The sequence below is a fragment of the Vicia villosa genome, unplaced genomic scaffold, assembly GCF_029867415.1.
Source record: "Vicia villosa cultivar HV-30 ecotype Madison, WI unplaced genomic scaffold, Vvil1.0 ctg.001687F_1_1, whole genome shotgun sequence".
NCBI lineage: Eukaryota > Viridiplantae > Streptophyta > Magnoliopsida > Fabales > Fabaceae > Vicia > Vicia villosa.
This window is the reverse complement of record NW_026705698.1, coordinates 419,016-437,358: the sequence shown is the minus strand read 5'-3', so window position 1 is coordinate 437,358 and position 18,343 is coordinate 419,016. Positions and strand designations below refer to the sequence as shown.

The 18,343-nt window shown below is 32.1% G+C and overlaps 2 long non-coding RNA genes across 4 annotated transcripts; both read right to left on the bottom strand.

The window, feature by feature from the left end:
- Window positions 1-1,489: 1,489 nt before the first annotated feature.
- LOC131636290 (uncharacterized) lies at window positions 1,490-4,713 on the bottom strand. Its single transcript, XR_009294019.1, has 6 exons — window positions 4,230-4,713; window positions 3,713-3,967; window positions 2,717-3,232; window positions 2,459-2,589; window positions 2,207-2,311; window positions 1,490-2,016 (listed from the first exon to the last, which is right to left on the bottom strand). It is a non-coding gene; the product is annotated as an uncharacterized LOC131636290 (long non-coding RNA).
- Window positions 4,714-12,573: 7,860 nt separating this feature from the next.
- LOC131636286 (uncharacterized) lies at window positions 12,574-17,039 on the bottom strand. Of its 3 annotated transcripts, none has more exons than XR_009294016.1 (8): window positions 16,586-17,039; window positions 16,431-16,514; window positions 15,607-15,768; window positions 15,336-15,513; window positions 14,618-15,134; window positions 14,345-14,469; window positions 13,811-14,245; window positions 12,574-13,688 (listed from the first exon to the last, which is right to left on the bottom strand). It is a non-coding gene; the product is annotated as an uncharacterized LOC131636286 (long non-coding RNA). The 3 variants fall into 3 exon arrangements; XR_009294015.1 differs by having other exon boundaries at window positions 12,575-13,688; window positions 13,778-14,245; XR_009294014.1 differs by having other exon boundaries at window positions 12,578-13,907; window positions 14,014-14,245; window positions 16,586-17,037.
- Window positions 17,040-18,343: the final 1,304 nt, after the last annotated feature.

Genomic DNA, 18,343 nt, shown 5'->3' with positions numbered 1-18,343 from the left:
TAAAATTCACAGGAGTTAGTAAAATTTACATCGGGTCTAGTACCTAAGGATTTGTTACAAAATTTATAAATTTATAAATACATAATTGATAAAAACTTAAAACTTAAAACTCTAGTACCTTTTATTGAGTTAAAGGTTAAAAAGGTATTGTGGTAATAGTGACCCATGAAAGTAATGAGTTTCAGTAAAAGATAGTGACTGTCAGTGAAAAGAGTGAGTTTCAATAAAATATCTACGAGGAAATTAATATCATCACCTAGAACAATAATGCATGCATCAATTAATATTTCGTGCATCCGCAAAAACCAAATAATTAAAATTATATAGATAATTATTTGTCTATAATATATTTATAAAAATCAATTTGTTAGTAAATTTGAAATAAAAAATACTTCAAATATTTAAAATTACTAACTACTCCATCTTGTTAAGTATTTTATTAACCAAATTATGTGATATATTTTTATAAATAGAATATACAATTCAGAAAATTTGTATAGTAGAATACAATATAGTTGGTAACTGCAATATAGTGAGTAATTAGAGATATTGAGATCAATTAACAATTTAAATTTAAATTATTTTAAACACTCCATGAACTTATGGTGTATTATTACTCTTCTTCATCTAATCAATATAGCTTATCCAATTTTGTATATTCACATGAAGGTTAATATCAATGCTTTAGTGATGAATCATCATGGTAAATTCTCATATCTAAACCTTTATCAACATTGCAAAATTCATGAAAATTTCAAGGCTATTTATTCAATATATAAAGTTAAAACTAAACTTTGAAAAAATCGAATTAAAACATGAGAGGCACCGTCTATCTATGTCCCAAGCTAGATTATATAAACCACTTCCTAGTTGAAATAAAATCTAATCAAAACTCAGGAGTTGATTCATCTATTTAACATCATTATTGTCAATATATACATAGTTACACTTTTGACAGAACTTGATAATCATTTTCCATGAAAGTTACCGGCTGCTCTCCATTGTATTCACTATTTCCAATTTGATCCCATCCTTCATTTCCCTCGGAACAATCTCCAGAGGAAGAACTGGTTGCTTTTTCCCCAAAACATTCTCTTGAGGACTAAGATCATATGCATTCCTAGGAGCTGCATCACCTCATTGAGTTGGATTATGAGTTCCTAGCTTTACTTTTTCTTTTCTTAGTTTCTTGGAGCATAACAAAGTTATTCCATTTACAAATTTTAAGAACAAATTACGTATAGAATCAATATCCTCATTTGTAAATAAACAATTTAATAAAAGTTAATACATAGCTAAGTAGGCCAGGGAATGGAGCATCAATTCTTACTTCATAAGAGTATAAAGTATTTTTTTTCTAGGATGACATTTATATCAGTCAACCAAGGAGAAAAAGTAATATACACAAAATTAATTTAGGTAGAGAAATTCATTCAAAGAATAAGATATTGAAGACTATGTTAAAATCAAGCACAATATGTCAGAGCTAAAGATATACAAATATTTTCCAACATCATGTTTCCAAAGGGAACGAAACTTGAAAATAATATTGTCAAGTGGGGATGGTAGGAAATAACGGGTTGTTCAAATTCCACAACGTTATACCGGTATAGCAACTCTTCGACAACAGTTTGTACCAACCCGCATATAGTGGAACAACGGCAGGTTTTTAAAATTCCACTACACTATAGCTAACTGTTACTTGACAACAATGTGTTTAAAAGTAAGAATATAAACAATAATGAGATTTTTAACCTTGAAGAATTGTGCCACATCCACCACACTGTGCACATATAAATTTGGAGCCTTTTGAAGGTACTACCAGAATTCAGGACAAAGCACAGATAGAGGTTTGGGAACTGACTCAGTAGACATTCTTACTCCAGTTTTGTAACTAATGATAGTTTAAAGACTGAATTTCCATTGAAAGCTCTCTAATTGAAATTCACATTAGCATTCACAAAATCTTCTAGCTGGAAAAGAAAAAGAAACAAATCTCTCCAGAGCTTTCATTTCCTGCATAAGATAAGACTGAAGTTTTAACATAAAATCATGAAAACAATTATCTTTACTAAAAAGAGTATAATCTTCAAGGAAAACAATTATCAATATTATATAGCCATAAAAAATTAGCAGCACAACAGCTTATTCATAGTAGAAAAATCATCTAAATAGAAACACTTAAATAACAATCAAAATATTGTACCTTCTTGGGGTTAAGCAAGTAATCATACATTGTTTTCTCTTCCCAACAGCAATACAAAGCAATACAAAGAAATTTACTGGTGAAGAATTGTTGGGTATGTACCTCCTGTCGAATCATATGCCAACTGATCAAAACTCCCAATAGCAATAAACAACAATGCAGCAATAGAGTAAGATAATTAAGGAATACCGACAGTAATAGACCAGTAGTAAATAACACATATATATAAGAAGTGTTCATTGGATAACTCACATGATGACATGTTCGGGCATCCGTGCTAAAAGACTGTCGAAAACCTGTACACCTCCCACAATAAAGCTCTAAATTACATCAGCAGCTACTCCAACCAACAAATGCATAATCATTATCACAACCTACAAATGCTGGCATGATATAATCGTCAAACACCTGATCTTGAGTGATAAGACCGCCATAGCTTAATCGAGCCACGTAAAAAGATATGAACTCAACCAGGCTATACAATAACAATAGACAAGGATTGTGACTCACCACATATGAACAAACTCTTTCTGCTTACAAACCAAAGAGGCTGTCAAAACAGATAGACAAAACACATCCAAGATTGCCAACAGAAGTAAGAACATCAAATTGGATATCACGCAACCCTCCCAAATGCTAAAAGCACCGACGCAAGCAAGATCTTCTCAATAAACTGAGCATGAACCCTTATTGGTGTCAAACCCAAATCCTAGCTTTGAACCAATACAAAACATATTGGTTCAATAGCAATACAATAATTGCTAAACAGTATCATATTGACAAAAACATTATCCTCTAATGTTCAATAACCAATATAGATATAACTTCAAAGAGTCACCAAACCCTGTTGCAATTTCAAAAAATGGTTCGCTCATACCAGCATTTGCATACACCAATTACTTCCACTGAGTGTGATGTTCGTAAAAGCGATCAATCAATTTCGACAAATGTACTTTTCAATAAGGCACCCCTTTCAGACTCGACATGAAAGAGCTCTTCCAAAAATAGTTTAATACCTAGAAAGCCCTGCAAATGCCAGATGAAAAAAATGAGACAAATTCCCTTATGTTTACTGCCATAATGGTTGACTATAATCTATGAATGGCCAAACAACATCTTCACATAGATTGCTTTTTAGTCACTAACATTAGACATAAAAGAAATATAGAAATAAATGAATCAACATTAGTATATACATAAACGGCATATTAGTATATACGGTTAGGAGACAAACTTGTTAAGAAGAAACTACATAGACATAAAAGAAAGCAGCAGTGATATGACAACATCGGTGAAAGTGTCAGTCGGAGTCACAACACTCAATTCCTCAGAAGTTCTACAAGTACAAACACGATAAAGCTCAGTATAAGTGTTCAATCTCTTCAAGAACTTGGTCAACTGATACTTCAATATAAGTAATGAGAGATGTGCCACCACTAAGGCACTAACTATGCAATTGAAAAAATTGAAATCCAAGGCATAAATGAATTACATAAAGTACAATACCTATTTCACCTAATTAGCTCTAATCACAGGAGTCACCATTTCTTTCTTGACATTCAACTTCCCATTAGTTTCTTTCACTATTGTCATCGGCTTCCTCGAAGGAGCTTTACCAACAATATCTTTAAGATCAACAATCTCCAACTACTTTTGTCAAAGAGTGGCTTGATGGCTTGAAAGATGCTGTCTACAATGCTGAAGATCTGCTCAACCAAATTAACTATGACTCCCTTCGATGCAAGACGGAGAACACGCAACCTGCAAGCAAAACTAAATAGGTCTGGAATTTCTTTTTTTCTCCTACAAATAACTATACAAAGATCAATTTCCAAACGAAAAAATGTGCTTAAACCGGAAACATTTTGTGGAAAATAAAGATATCATTAGTTTCAAAGCTAAAAGTGACCGAGTTTCTCATAGAACACCTTCAAGTCCTATGTTCAATGAATTTGTTATGGTTGGTAGGGAAGATGACAAAGAGAAAACAATGAACATGTTACTATCAGAAAGAAGTACTAACCATAACAATATGGGCGTAGTTGCAACTTTAGGCATGGGAGGTGTCAGAAAAACAACACTTGCCCAACTTGCTCACAAAGATGAAAAAGTTGAAGATCACTTTTTGGTGATGCTTCTCAATTACCATGATGTCCAGCCAACTAATGGAGTTTACTGTCAGATTTGTTAGTAGTGTATTGGTCCTTCTAACCAAAACATTCCCACCCAACTTCTCAAACACAACCAACAAATTTTCTATCAGCAAAAAAGAGAAACTTGGTACCTGAAATTATGGGTTAGGAGTAAACAAATTTATGCTTTATATAAATCTAGAAATTAATAAATATTTAAAGCTAGTTAATCTTTCCTCTTCATCCTCATTACAACTCTTTGTCAACTTGATCAACAATTGACATACAAAATAAAATAATAATAGCAAAAAACTTAAATGCATTTTGAAACTCAAACTAAATTTATTTATCTGAAACTAAAAATAAGAGGAAAAAGACCACAGAAGCCATAAATCAAAATGGTGAACCATTTCATACCGAATCCCCTATTTTATTTTAGTTCTCCACCAAACTACATAGTACATACCTCAGTGTTTGATCTTGTGACAGTGTTTGATCTTGTATTCTCGTGTAATCTTCCTCAGCGAGTTTGGTACTTCAAGAATGAAAGGAGAGGAAGGTGATGGAAATATCCATAAGAGATATGAAGATTCAGTGAAAACAAAATATAAAAACTATAACAAAGGGTGAAGAAATAAGGTGTGAGAAGAAACTGAACTTGGGTAGGTGGAGGCAGCTTAGACGGAAACTGAGCTGGCTTAGTCGTCTGAGCACATTTCACCTGGTCCTTCTCGGAAACTGTCTTAGCCGGAGCCTCCACCGCTTTAAGTTGTTCGGTTATGATAAGCTGGGTAGGATCCTCAATGTCATCGCCAAGCAAATCAAATGGATTCATAGTTGTCATCTTGACAACAACAACAACAAAAACAGAAGACAAGACTCAGATTCACTTCACACGATAACTGTAACACTATGTTTGCAATGTTTTCGTAGTTCAAACTGAGGGTTTAGATCGGAGAGACAAGAAGAAGACAAGGGTTTGAATCTGAAAACCCTAGCCGCAAAAGAGAGAAAGAGAAGATAATGTGTGTTGAAGTGAGAGAGAAGTGATTATCAGAATTATTTTTGAAATTTTTTGAAAATGGAAAGATAGAGGGAAACCATGGGAAAGATAGTGTATAGTGAAATTGTGTTTGGTTTTGTCTATCGTGTAAAGGCATAAATCAAACAATATTATTACACAATGGTTAATTTAGTGTTATGAAATAGGAAAATTGAGAAAATAGTGCCACTTGGAATAATGGTGATATATGATTGGTGTAAGTGAAGTTTGATTTAGCAAATTACCAATATGGGCATATTTTAGTGCAAAGTAAAAATAACAAAAGGGCAATTAAGGGAGTTAATAGGCATGTTATATTCTTAGTTAGGTAGTTGATTGTTGTTTATCATGTAAAATCGGACCGATTCAATACATGTATAATATAATTATGTTTTATGACTTGCTTGTCTAATTTATGGTTAATGTCAATTCCATATGTTCAATTTAGACAACACACTAAGCAATCAACAAAATGCAAAATTTATGTCTGTTTCTGCATAATTCGGAAATGAACTTCCGAAATATGCTAGTCTGCCTCCTATTTTTGGAAGTTCATTTCCGAAATGTCCCCTGAGGCAGGATAAGGTTTGTTAGGCCATCAATGCTCCAATAAGTCTATAAATACACACTCTTCTTCATCCTCTCCACACCACAAAACACAAATGACACAAACCTACCCCCACCTAACATTCGTCTACTTTGAAACCGGCTACCCGATGCCGTTCCAATTTCGCTTCTCGCGCGACACGCCGTTTGCGGAGTTGATATCGTCGCTCAACACGCTTTTGCACTATCCCGAGAATCGAAAGGTTGTCAAGCTCGAGTACCGCTCGCCATCGCTTAACGACGAGGGAGGCATTAAGTTCACACCTTTTGAGATCAAGAACGACGAAGATTTGGCGGTTATGTGGACAACGTTCGACCGATTTTCTTCGAAAGGCCCGATCGAGTTGGACGCGAAACTTCAAAGATCGGCGGACGATGTTATCAAAATGTTGACTCATCCCCACCTACCTGTGATCAACAATATGTAACTTTAATTATATGTAATATTATCGTTGTAATCTTCACCCGATTAAATAAAGTGAATTGTTGTTGTTTTTCATTTTCTTCTGTCCAGACATATTTTCGGAAGTTCATTTCCGAATTCCCCAAGGGGGGGGCGTTCGGAGATGAACTTCCGAAACACCACATTTTCTGAAAAAGTAACTTTATTTCGGAGATGCATCTCCGAAATCAATATTTTATATTAAAAAAAACACGTTTTCGGAGATGCATTTCCGAAAACACCTTTTTTAAGAAAAAAAGTACAGTTTCGGAAATGAACTTCCGAAATAAGGGGTATTGTGGTAAATTCACCAGGGGTGGGCAAGAAGGTTGGGAGGTGGGTGAAATTTTTTTCTTATTTTCGTACTCATATATACGACAAATATCGTAGAAGATACGTAGTTGGCCTCCGCCTTCCTCTTCTCTTTTATATATATATATATATATATATATATATATATATATATATATATATATATATATATATATATATATATATATATATATATATATATATATATATATATATATATATATATATATATATATATATATATATATATATATATATATATATATAAATATATAAATATAAATTAAATTACTATTACTAATACATGTGTGTGCGCACACACGCATACGTATTTATCTATTAATAAAATCTCTTGATTCATGTATGTGTTACTTTAAAATTTCAATTTCAAAAAATAGTTTATATTAGAGGACTTTAAGTTTTCGTACGAATCAATTTTCAAGTTAATTTTAGTTTCACTTATGGTTTTTATGCATCTTATCATGCATAAATGAAACATCAAATATTATTGAATCTTATTTTGAGAAGTGGATAGATTTAAATATTAAGTTATTAGAATAAATAAAAAAAGATTAGTACAAGTGAAATATAAATTTCCAAAATTATAGGATCTTAATTTAAAGTTGAGACAATCTGACAACAACAAAATTAAAGTGATGTGTTCCTGCTGTTTTCAAGACGATTATAAAAGCTTTAAAGAACACTCTAGTACACAACACTAAGATGATTATTCTCTTGATTGCACCCGATATTTATAGATATATACAATATCTATTATTTTTAAATAATGTGTTCGATTCTTATGTTATAAACAAGACATGTTCTTTTTTAGTACAATAGTCCTTTTCTTTATGAAAATATATAAAATCTTGCATTTTCATTCTAATAATTGTATAGTGTTTCACCAAATCATTAACAATTACTCTCTCCGTTTTAAAATGAGTGTCGTTTAAGATTTTTACGCACAGATTAGAAAATGCAATCATTTAGTCAAAATAACATGCACTTTTACTAATTTACCCTTATCTTTTTGGAGTATTATTTAAATGCAAAATTATTCTTTTGTTTTATAGACTGTAAAGTGCCGTAAATGAAAAGAAATTATAGGATGTGATAGGATAGAGTTAGATAAATTTGTCATTGTAGCATATGATTATTTGGTACATGCATAAGAGTAAATGAAAGGTAATGTAATTGAAACTTTTAGAAAAAGTTCCTAAGCACCAAATGAATTTCATTTTGTTAAAAAAATGCGCCAAATTTTTAATGCACCGCCAAAATTTCCTTTCATTTTATGTTATAAATAAATCATGTTTAGTCCTAAAAATGTTAGTTCTATAGAAAAATAATAATCATAAAATGGTTTTGAGAGAAATTGATTTGAATGTTACCCCTAATATAGAAGAACTTATTACTGACATTAATCAAAGTTCTTCTACTTTAATGCTTCAAAGATCTTCATCAACTCATTTTCCTTTTGATTTAAATGATGAGATATCAATGGAGAATGACACACAAATATCTTCATCAACTCATTTCCTTTTGATTTAAATGATGAGATATCAATGGAGAATGACACACAAATAGAAGAAATATTATCTCAATCAAATTTAAATACTGGTATGTCTTCCTATAAACTTTCCATTTCAGTTTTTTTCCTATTCATTCACTTGTAGAAAAGTTCCTAAGCACCAAATGAATTTCATTTTGTTAAAAAAATGCGCCAAAATATGGAGGATAGTGAATGGTTTATTTGATATCACCATACAACCACTTATATATAATCAATATATTTTTGTCCACAACCATACGTGTATGACATTGAATGTTATTAAATTGTATAAATTCAAATTCCTTTTCTATTCTAAGTTACAAGCCAATGTATATAAAATATTAAGAATCATATTAAAAATAAATAAAAACATTTCCAATATTGTTTAATGCAGACTAACTTTTTTGTTTCTTTTTCTGACTTAGTTTAGAGGAGGATTAATGAAATTTGACGGAAGGGACCAAAATTGCGGATGGAAAAGTTTGTGAGGACCATTATTCGAAGAAAAATTTTAGAGGAACCAAAATTGCAGGATCGTATATTTATAAGGACCTCAGACATATTTAACCCTAAATATTATATTAAAGACGTTAAAAAGAAAAAAACTTAAAATGGAAGAATACCTCATAAAGGGACCTCTCAAAGTTGAAGATGAAATTAATGGAGCCTTGAATTGAATGATTATTGAAGTAGTGAAGGTCTTTGTGATCATATAAAGTGTCTTGAACTCCATAGAAGACACAATTGTAAAAAGTATTATTTTCAGGGAGGTTCACATTACAAAGGTTTTTTCACTTTTGATTTAAAATAGGAAGTTGTATTTTGTTTTCACCAATTATTTTATTTAGTAAGTAATTATATTTAGCATACTTTTCAGTTTTTTTATTGTAATTTTCTTACACTTTAATTTTTTCAAATTGTATTCTTAACAACAAGCAAAAAGATGAAATATAATAGTATCATAATAAGATCTTAAATACTATAAAGTTTAATTGTTTTTAGTACCTCAAATACAATAATCCTACCTACAAAATAGTTAATGAACATTATTAATGGGTGCCTATCACTTCCAATCGATTCATGGTATCCTCTATGAATGTTATGAATTATAATGTTTCGAGGATCACAATTTTCTCCCTAAAATTAATAATTCATTGCGGCATATTATTTCACTTAGATGCTAATATACCACACAGTTTTATGTTTTTGTGGAATAATCATTTAAAAGCAAACACATAATTTTCTATTTTATAAGAAATAAAAGAGTCTTTCTAATTAAAAAGAAGAGATCTTGTCTATAGCGGTTCATAAGAAAGAAATTATAACTCAATTAAAAAAAATATTACAAATTCAAATACAATATTTTATTAATATAAAAAATATGTCTTGGATATACCTATAAATGTCGGGTATAATCAAGAGATTAACCCTCTTATTGTTATGTACAGAAATGTTGGCTTTAAAATAACTATATATTTAATTTACTAGTTTACACATTTTGTAACTGAATCTTAGATAACAACTATTACTAGTCATTTACTTAGTTGAAAAATTATAATTAAGACCCACTTTATAATTGATAATAATATCCTAGTGCATCAGGTGGTGTATGTATGTAAGTTTTCCTACTCATATATATGACAGAAAAAGTAGAAGAAATATAGTTGTCCTCTGCCTTCCTTGTCCTTTTTTTTCTCATATATATATATATAGATATATATATGGGTGTGCGTGCGCGCACTCACGCATACATATTTATTTATTGATAAGGTCTCTCGATTCTTATATGTGTTAACTTAAAATTTTGATTTCAAAAATATATATTTTTTAATAAACCAAAATTATATTAAAAGAAAAGAGAAAGATTACAAAGACACAAGAGGAGGACCAAACCAAGACCTCTTACTTAGTTTTAAAAACCGGACCGGACCGGCCGGTCGGACCGGTCGAACCGGGAACCGGCCAGGTAACCGGTCTGGTTCAATAGTCGGATCGGATATGCCATCAAACCGGTGGGAACCGGTGAAAACCGGTAAAAACCGGGAAAACCGGTAGAACCGGGAAAACCGGAAAACCGGCGGTTTAATTGCTTTTTCTTTTTTTAAAACTTTTTTTTTTAATTTTTTTTAAACTTTTTTTTTAACATTTCTTTTAAACTTTTTTTTTAATATATTTAGTAGTGTATTATTACTTAAATAGCATTCTCACATAGTTTTTTTCGTTAGTGACAAATTAAAAACTTCATTGTCTATTTGTTATCTTTGCTAATAAATTTTTTTAAATAACATAAACATATTTAATTTTATTTGATTTTCTTTTTAGGAGGATCCTATTTTGAATTAAATTGGTACACATTGGAGTTATTTTGTTATAAACTATTCAATTAGATTATGTTGTAATTAGACTTTGTTTAGATTATGTTGTAATTAGACTCTGTTTGCAATTAGACTTTATAATTTTTTACTATTTTGTTATGTGTGATACCTTTGTTTAAAATTTGAATTAAAATTTGAATTTAAGTTATGAATTGTGAATTTATGATATGATATTTTTAAAAAATTTAAAAGCTAGTTATATTTTTTTAGAGACTGAATCATCCGGTTCGACCGGTTTTATACCTATATAATGACAAGTCTATTCAACCGAGTTATCCGGTTTAATCCGGTTTTATCCGGTTTAATCGTGCGGTTCGACCAGTGATCCAGTGGTTCGATCGATAAACCAGTGACCCAGTACACTCACCGGTTCGATGACCGGTCCGGTTTTTAAAACACTGCCTCTTAGAGGCAAATCCTAGTCCTAGGGGTACCCGACTTTTGTAGCAAGTAAGCGGAGTAAATATCATTGTGAACATAATTAAACCAAGAGAAGCTTTTGCTGGCAAAACCAATATTAGCCAGGATATCCGCACAAAAATTGGCCTCTCTAAAAATATGAGTAATCAAGAAATCAATTTTTAGAGTATACGTCCAACACGTAAGCCAACGAGACTTGAGAATCCAAGGCACTAAGTGAACATTTATGAAAGCTTTCACCACTAGCATACAGACTGTTTCAATCCAAAGTCTAGACCAACCTTCTTGAATGGCTTTCTCAATAGCAATAATAACCGCGGTAAACTCCGCCACCACCAACGACCCCAGACGAATATAAGCTGCAAAACTAAGTAAATGATTGGCTTTTTCATCCCTAAAGATTCCTCCAGAAGCAGCCAAGAGAGGATAGCCTGAAGCAATGTCGTCCGTGTTGCAATTCACCCAACCTCGAGAAGGGGGACTCCAAAGAATATCAATGGTGCTCAATTGCTTACTTGGGATGATGGCAATATCAAAAGCTTTAAGTAAATTAAAGCACTGTATAGAATTACTTGCCTTGCCTTTAGTCAAAGAACCAACCATTTTTGCCATGGCTGCAATGCTTGAGATACAAGTTTTCCAATGGGGATTTCAAAAAATATTTTATATTAGAGGATTTTAAATTTTTGTAGGAATCAATTTTCAATGTAGTTTTATTTTTCTTAGGGTTTTTATGCATCTTACCATGCATAAATGAAACATCACATATTATTGAGTCTTATTTTGAGAAGTGGATATATTTAAATCTTAAGAGTTATCGGAATAAATAAAAAACAGTTTAGTACAAGTGGAATGTAAATTTCCAAAATTATAGGATCTTGATTTAAAGCTGAGACAATTTGACAACAACAAAATTAAAGTAAATTGTTTCTGTTGTTTTCAAGACGACTATAGAAGCCTTAAAGAGCACTCTATTGCACAATACTAAGATAATTATTCTCTTGATTGCATCCTATGTAGGGGTGGCAAAACGGGCCGCCCGCCCCGCCTTAAGCCCGCTAAAAAACGAGCGGGGCGGGCGTGCCCGCCAAGTGAAATGGGCACAAAAATCATGCCCGTCCCGCCAAGATGGCGGGTTGGCGGACGGCTTGCCGCCTATTTTTATTTGTATATATATATATATATATATATATATATATATATATATATATATATATATATATATATATATATATATATATATATATATATATATATATTAATAGGTTTTTTTTACCTTTTAGTTAAATTTTTCACTTATTTTTTAAAACAATTTTTATAAAAGCAATTTTTTAACAAATTTTACTTGAAAAAATATTACATATATTTACAAATAAATATATAAAATAAACCATCAAGAATTGAAATTATTAGAATTAACTAAAACAAGAGAATTTTGGAGGAGGAGCGGGCTTTGGCGGGTGACGGGCATTGGCAGAGCGGGCAATGGCGGACGACGGGTTTTGGCGGGGCGATCCTAAAATCCCAACCCAACCCGCCAATTTTTGGCGGGTGAGCGGGCCGGCCCGGCGGGCCACAGTAAGTTTTGCCACCCCTAATCCTATGTTTATAGATATATGCCATATCTATTTTTTTTAAATAATATGTTCGATTCTTATGTTATTAGCAATGCAACTTCTTTTTTTAGTACAAAAGTACTTTTATTTATGAAAATATATAAAATGTTGCATTTTCTTTTTAATAACTAGTGGGAAACTCGTGCGTCCGCACGGGTTCTGGTGTGGGTTAGACCGAGTTTATCAGATACATATAATAAGTTAAAAAATAAAAAAAAAAGTTATATGAACATTAGTACATATTTATATAAGTCCTTAACAAAAAAATTTATTTGATCCAATTTTAAACTATAGTACATTTTTTTTCATTACATACCATTGATTATTTCATGCACATTCTCATTTTTAAAAGTTCTATAAAGATTTAGTAAATCATGAAAACATGCAAAGATATATGGTTCCACATTTAGAACATGCTTGTAAAATTTCCAATAAATAACAGGCTAATAGCTATAAATTTCTCATCAACAAGCTCAAATCTAACTTGTTTACTACCTCCCTACAATACATTATTAATATTAATTGGCTTCATATTTTTAAAATTATTATCGGTGTCGTATTTCCGGTATTTTCACTTCATACTTATAACTCCATTCTAGTGAGAAAACAATTATTATTTACATATTAAATACATGTTACTATGTACTAAAATATGCTATCTAACAATGACAAGACCTTATTTGCTGCATTGTTGTGAAATACCATTGTTGCCATGGTTTCAATCATCTCATTAGACATTTTGAGCATTTAATTGCAATACTTTCTCATGCACAACAACCATGTATCTTTTGGTAATGTCAAGTAACTAAATGTTCCATGCTGAACGCCTCTGTATCTTCACAAAAATTTAGTAGCAATGAAATCTGCAATTGCCAAGCTTGATGTTAAACCAGGTGACTCAATTCCAAAAAGATTAATAAGTCCAGGTATCCCATGAATGTCCTCTCCCTGTAATAATGGAATCTTTTTATTAACAATTCCAAAACTGTTAATGAAAAGATGAAAACTGTTAATAAGTCCAGCCATATATTAGCATATAAACAAATGTAGCAGTAATTGTGTGATGATGCCAACGTAAGTTACTGAATTTCTTCCAAACCGGAGAACCTTCTCATCATCAAAGTCAAGTCCACGGCGTTGCCGAAACCAACAATACTCGGGAGTCTTTGAAGTGATCACATATAAGCCGCCAAAGCCAAATTCTCTTTTTTACATGTGGAATCCATGTAAAAAAATAGAAATTGTATCACTAATTGTAGTCAATGTGCATTCAGTAAAGCAGGTGTTGGAAATGTTCAAAATAAACGTACCTTGTTACTTCTAACTTGAATATCACCGCGTTTAATGTACCCGAATTTCTTGAAAACCAGATCCAGTGGAATGAGTAAATTAAAATTACCTAAATTCTCATTATTCTTTTCCAATGGAATGTCGGCGTTAGGGGGACTTGTACTTCGGGAGCAGGCACACTGCTGTGAACACGAGGTGGTTGCACCGCGGGTTTTGCAAGGGAAGCCCTCAAATGGAAAGGTGCAGAATTATCTTTCAAGGCATTCACGTGGAACAAATTATTGCAAAAAAGTTATAGTCAGATACTAAAAAATAAAGATTTATGGTAATAAATAAATGAATAAAACTCACAATAGATGCAAAAGACTTTTTAGGAGTATCCTCAGGGGAGTATCCTCATAACGATTAGTAGGAAAGCCCAAAATTGGAGCCAGTTGAGGGGATAAAGTAAAAAGTATGAATATTGTTCCAGTGACCTACAAATACAAGGAAAACAGAAGCAGCAATGAACATGACCATCAATATATAAATGAATACAACCTAAGCGACATTAATAGAAGGAAGCCACTCCTTAAGAAATGAAGGAAAATCATCCCAACAAAGTGATAAAGGAATGAATCGTACATATAAATCTCACTTCTCATTGGTTTAGAGTTGCTTGCCTCAGATAATGCCCTGAATCTGCAATCCCTTGAAGAACCCAAATCATATGTTAACAAACCATGGATTTCACCTACCTACAGAAAATTTGAATGCAATTCATAGCTCTCGATTTAAAATTCATTTCAGAGTTTCAAAGGAACATATCCATTCATGGACAACCTGTTATAGAAATACTGTATCATCAGAAAAAAGGAAGAAACTCAATTCAATTCAAGGCTAAACCAATATCCTGAATACACACAAACTTATACTTCAAGCTTCAATATGGGTTTCCATGTTTGAGACAGCTTCGCTTCCGACTCCGGGAAACCTCATCTTGGAACCTGTACAGGATACATTCAAGGCATCAGTCAACAATTCATCAGTGGATTCGGTCCCAAAATCAAGTGCAAATTCAACGTTATATAAATGCAAATTGCAGCCATATGCACTCTCAAACTGTTCGAATAGGGCAAGATCACAATACTCATGAAAATCCCTGCAACAACACACAAAACCAATCCTGTAAGCATCAAACCTGATCCAAAAAGAAAATGCAGCCCAACAGAAAAATTTAGAAGAAGAAAAGAAGGATCATATATAAACAAAAGTCTTTTGGAACTTGGAACTGTCATTGGAAATTGAGTGAAGGCATTGAGAGATCAGTTAGTCATGTTCCATATCAAGATAACAAGCTTACCAAAATTCCCAACCTGCACTTGACGAAGCAAAGCCGACACTGAATATGCTCCCACCAAAATACTTGAGGCATTCGAGCACCAAATGAACCTGCACATCCAGTTCAATATCACAAACCCTTTAGAAACCGCACCGCCGGCGAATCTTCCCCCATTTCGCACGAGCCAACACCAGCTAACCTGAAACAACAAACACTAAATCAAAACAAAATCAAAGTTGTCCAAAACTCAGTCAAGATAGTTTACCATATGCTAACATAAAAATGACATTACAATCATTAGAAGCTGCAATCACATTAATTTCAGATCTACCAATGGTGTATCATTATAACTCCACGTTGGAGTTTGTCGATATTGCGACGTCTCCAATGGTGTATCATTATAACTTCACGTTGGAGTTTGTCGATATTGCGACGTCTCTGTCGATATATGGTACTGTATATAAGAGTTTTCACAATAGAACTTCAGGTTTAGATAAAGATATTTGATTTTTCGAAAACTATAACAAATCATTTTTAAAAACTATATAAAAAACAAAAGTAACCAAACACACTCATAAGTCATAATACTGTGTTTCATAACAGTTAACACCAAAAAGAAAAAGAACATTCTAATGCAAGAAATATAATAGTCAAATTACAAGTACATATGTTCGACATAAGCAAGATAACACGCAAGTAAAAATCTATTGAACTAAATTGATGCAACAAAGATCAAATATTTATGAACCAAAATTGTGCAGAGTGAGAAGATATAGAAGCTAAAATGGCGAGGTTTTCCTCGATGGATTTCCCCCAATAACCAGTACCTGATATCCCTCCGGTTAAGCCTCGCAATCTCATGGTGCCTATACTCACACTCTACACTCTGTAACCAAAACAAAAACACTCTAATTCTCAAACCCAAATAATAGTACCTCACAGATATCCCCTACAAATATAATTCCTAACAGAATGTCAGAGAACAAATCATAAATCCTATCCCTAACAAATCATAAATCTTGAACTTTCCACATTGAACCCTAAAACAAAAAACAGACACGTCACAATATTCTGCAATCAGACACATTCAATAAAAGCATAGTAACAGAAACTTACCAATGGTAGGGATAGTAGTGACGATCTGAAAAGGTTCGGTACAATGAATCGAAACGGATCGCTATGAATGAACGGTTAGAATATCTGAAAAGCGGAAACAGAAGGTTTTAGTCATAATTTGAAATAAATGTAAAACAATAAAGTGAAAGACAAACCTCAAAAATCTGAGAAAAGTCGGCGTCTCCATCTTCGTCTTCGCATATGTTCTGTATGCTTTTGCAAATAACATAGTTTGCATCAAACGTTGTAGAGAAGAAGGAAGAGAGGGAAGAGAAAAGAAGGACGAGGGTGAAGGTAGGTGAGGAAGAGATAAATGAGAGAGAGAGAGAGAGAGAGAGAGAGAGAGAGAGAGAGAGAGAGAGAGAGAGAGAGAGAGAGAGAGAGAGAGAGAGAGAAGAAAAGATGATGAGAAGACGTTTGAGAGAGAAAGAAGGAAAAAAGGCAATCTGAAATTTTGAAACAAAAGTTGTGTGATGTTGTAGAGGCAATTGGTAGGGTTTACAAAATGGAGACGTGGATGGTTTTGGAAGAAGCAAGAGTACCAAGGTCTTTTCCAGATACTTAAATCTTCTTATAGGGTAGATTGTATAGTGTTTCACCAAACCATTAACAATTATGAAGTCAAAAAATGAATTTAGAAGTTTTAAATTAAAGCATAAAAAATCATTATTATTTACTATAAGTAACATTTTTGTTTTAATTACGACTAATGAGTCAGGTATTTCCTCGGATGAAATGAATTCCATTAAATGGATGGGCCTCGGCATCGGTTAGACTTCATATCCACAAAGGTCTCTTATAAAAATTAGATTAAAATCCAGTCCACTTGTACTCCCTATAGTATATCATTGTCATGTATTTATTTACGCACAAACAAATATGTACAATAAGCCATTTGGTTTACATTCACATAATAAAGTGTATAAAGACAACTGGATGATGTGTATAATACTAACACATTGAGCTTATCATCATCAAATATATCTTCCCATCCTTTCGGGAGAATAATTTTGTTCATATAGGTGTAAACTCTTGAATATTCTTTCCATGACCTTCCAAGGTAAGCTAGTCCACTACCTCTTATAATGCTATTTTTAAAGAAAAATTCATCATCCAATAACAAAATATAAAGTTTTTGAGTTGTGATGAAGATCAATTTCTTATATATAGAGTTTAGAGTGCATCCTGCGTACTAATTTAATAAAACACTAAGCCATTATTGATTAAGCAACTGATAATCAAGATGACACAAACATGATATTTTTAAAATGTTTTTAAGTAATCAAACCTATTAAACTAAGTCATGTTTCCATTGTTTGATCTCTAAACTGATTTTAAAATATTGCTTTTAACCCAAATTTTTGGGAGAAACCTATTGAAATAAGATTAATTGGGTGAGAAGTTCATCTTATCAACCCATGTTTTGCACTATCTTCATGTTTCTATTTAATAGTAATAAAATGTTACATTAATGGCTGTAAAAAATAGAAAACTAAAATGGAAGAGAATACCTCTTGAATTGAACGATTATTGAATTATTGGGGAGGTCTTCGTAATCATACCAAGTGTTTTGAAATCCATAGAAGACACAATTGTAAAAAGTAGTATTATTTTCAGAGGTTTAAAATACGAAGGATTGTTCCATTTTTGGCTTAAAATAGGAAGTTGTATTTTGTTTTCACCAATAATTTTATTTAGTAAGTAATTATATTTAGCAAATTTTCATTTTTTTATTGTAATTTTCTTACACTTTATTTTTTTTCAAATTGTATTCTTAACAACAACCTAAAAGATGAAATATAATAGTATCGTAATAAGATTTTAAACACTATAAAGTTGAATAATTTTTTAGTACCTCAAATACTACAAAATCACTTCCAATCGATTCATTGTGTCCCCTAAGAATGTTATGA